The sequence below is a fragment of the Pseudopodoces humilis genome, chromosome 2 (assembly GCF_049639895.1).
Source record: "Pseudopodoces humilis isolate 2021_Gansu_Grassland_sample_001 chromosome 2, ASM4963989v1, whole genome shotgun sequence".
Classification (NCBI taxonomy): Eukaryota; Metazoa; Chordata; class Aves; order Passeriformes; family Paridae; genus Pseudopodoces; species Pseudopodoces humilis.
The window spans coordinates 71,804,955-71,808,382 of NC_142201.1; positions in this window are offsets into that span (position 1 = coordinate 71,804,955).

Below are 3,428 nucleotides of genomic sequence, written 5' to 3' on the forward strand. Positions count from 1 at the left end.
CTTGGGCCGAGTTTCGAACGACAAGGGCGCAAAGCGCTGCGACATCCGCGCCCGGGCGCGGGAGGCGGAGCAGCGGCCGCTCCGGCCAATGGCCGCGCGCGCAGCCCGTGACGCAAGGGGCCGCGCGCCCTCCGCGCGGCCGCCGCTGGGCGGGGCTTGGGAGGGCCCTGAGGGAAGGTCGCGGTGCGGCTCCGCTCGCGGGTGGGGCCGGCTCCTGCGGGAGGCGCGCGCTCAGAGCCCCCTCCGACCTGGCCTTGGGCACGTCCAGTCGTGGGGCATCCACAGCTTCTCTGGGCAACCCGTGCCAGTGCCTCACCGCCCTCACAGGGAAGAATTCCTTCCTAACATCTAATCTAAATCTCTCCTCTGTAGTTTAAAAGCATCCTCCCTTGCCCTATTGCTATCTGCCCATCACTCTTCCTGTAGGTACTGGAAGGTGCTACAAGCTTTCCCTGGAGCCTTCTGCAGGCTAAACAATCCCAGCTCTCTCAGCCTGTCTTAGGGGAGGTTCTCCACCCCTCTAAACACCTTGGTGTCCCCCACTCTGGATTTGCTCCCACAGGTCCCCATCCTCCCTGTGCTGGGATCCCAGAGCTGCTGCAGCCCTGCAGGTGGGGTCTGAGCAGAGCAGAGGGGCAGAATCCCCTCCCTGGCCCTGCTGCCCACGCTGCTCTGGATGCAGCCCAGGACACCTTTGGCTTTCTGGGCTGGGAGTGCACACTGACAGCTCATGGCCAGCCTCTCACCCACCAGCACCACCAAGTCCTTCTCACAGGACTGCAGTTCTCCCAGTCTATACTCATGCTTGGGATCGCCCTAATTCAAATGCAGTATCTTCCACCTGGATTTGTTGGATCAAAGGTATTTTTTGCCTTCAGCTGGATGAGGTTTTGGAGAAATGCACAAGAAAGATGTACATGGACATCTCAGGGCAAGGTCCTGCTGTGGCATTGATATGGTTTCTTTCTAAGGAAAAAGAACTGCTTTTAATTCCATAGTATTTTGCACGTTAAAGTACTTGTCAGGTGTAGGTTTTTTTATGTAACATGTAGGAGGAAGAAACAAGAAGTCTTGTAATAAAAACCAAATAAACCACGCCTTATTTGCTTATTCCTTATTGCCTTTAGCTAGAGCCAGTGCGTCAGTATATTGGATCTCAGCAACAGATCCTTAGGGAACACACATCACTGAACCAAAACTCATGTTTTAGCGTTAATGTGTATCTTCCACACACACATACCCATGTGGGACGTATTACTGCAAGAGTGACAGGCTTACTGAAGAAAAAAAATTCTTCCTATTTTTGCCAGCACTAGCTTTCTAAGTAACTCTAGTAATGGATAAATTGACCTCAGCAAAAAAAGACTGAACAGCAAATTTGGAAGCTAGTTTATCATTGTCTATATTAAGAAATCTTTCTAAGACTAATTTTATTTATTAAGAAACACATATCCCAGCTCTTCTCATAGTGTAGTACAAATATTTCCTTTGCATTTTTATTAAAAGAGCCAGTCTCTTCCATCTTGAGAACAAGGATTCAGAGCACCTTAGAAACAGAAGGACATTGAGCTATCCCTCCTGGCAATGTCCTCTACACAATCAGGTGTATCTGCTCTACCCTTAGCATGTTTGCTTAAATTCTCAGAAAAACATCTATGTGAAAAGTTCTGCAGTTTTCCTCAGTAACCTCTTAGTTCTGTATAACTGCTAGGGAGCATTCTTCATTTGTAAGGGCAGCATGAGGCATTATCTATGGTACTGTTGAATCTCCTGCTTCTGAATATTTTCAAAGGATGAACAAGTCTGGAGTATGTTCCATACCCAATGGATCCCTCAGTGCAAGCCATTGTGCAGTCTCCAACTACATTTCATCAGATCACAAAGTACCAAAGTGTTGTTCTGTGCAGCTCCTTAATTTAGAAGATGTAGTGTGTTCATTAAGCACCTGTGAAAAACCCATCAAATTAAAATAAATGTTAGTCTGGTTTTGTTATTAGGTTACAGTGTTCGGTCTGGTATAGAATAAAATAAATTTATTTGTTTTTCATCAGCATAAAATCAGAACACAGAGTAACAACAGGAAAAAAAGAGAGAACTCTTTCCTCCTGACAAAACTGACCAATGTATTCACAAATTAACCTATGATCAGTAAGAAAACCAGTGCAGTAGAAAAATATCTATTCTGCTGTTTATGCATTTCAAAATTATAGAATTATAGGAATTATAGAACCACCCAATTAAGAACACTGATATGTTATAAGGATATTTATTTGTTCCTTGTTAATCACACTCTTGTATCTGCCAAAACATCTCCCACCATACTTAACTGAATTGCTACATTATGCTTTCTTTACTGTGCCATAGAAGTACATGAGATTTAGGAGAAATGAAAACAAAGATATTATATATATAAATATATAAAAGATATATAAGATATATAAATATAACATATATAAAAGTACTTTACAATGTGCAACAAAGCAGAAATTAGCATAAAAAATAAATATTAAGGTATTTCAAACAGTTACAGATAAGTAAAATATGACATATAAGTAAAAACAACACTTACTAACTGTAAGACCCATTATTTCCATACCTTAAAGTATATGACTGTCAAAGTTATTATTTAGTAACAATATAAGATCAAATGCCCTCAACTTACACATTGTATGTAAAACTGCAAGGAAAAAAAACTCTGTTATTTTCTTAAGGAATTATTTCATTAAATATTTTTTTGCAGAAAGATAATTCACGTTAGATAAACTCGATACCAAATATCTTCTTGGTAGCAGAATACCAGTCTTTCCCAAGTTCAACTTGATAACAGATAGATGGAAATTGACTTCTTACGAACTCTATTGCTTTCTTCATCAACACAAAAGCCCAATGAACACCACAGTGAGCAGAAATGAAGTGTCATTATAATAAAATCTTGTAAATCCACCAAAGGAGCAGGAAAAAACCCAACTTCTTCTAATGATAATTGTTTTAAAGACATAATTTTCTATAATGTGATGACCCAGCATGTATAAAATATCATCTTATGAAGAATGAGTAATATAATTCCTCCAAAGAGGAAGGAAGATTTCCAGGGCTCTGCTGACTGTTTCTGTATCCTTTTCCTATATGCCCAGTAAAGTATGAAGTGTGTAGATCTTTCCCTTTTGGCACATGGAATATATTACATATTGGTTATAATATTATTTAATATAGCCTTTGGATCTCCATGATGATATTAGCCTTTGTATGTTGAGAGGATTTATACATATGATTTTTTTTTAAAAGGTCACCTTCAATTAGTTGAATCTTCCAATTTCATTAGTGTTTTGAAAATTATCCCTTTCAATTCCTTTGGGTATCATATGAACTGTAGCACAAGAACAGCAGGAATCAAAGGCAGTAGCTTTTCTTTTCCGTTTGGAACCAAG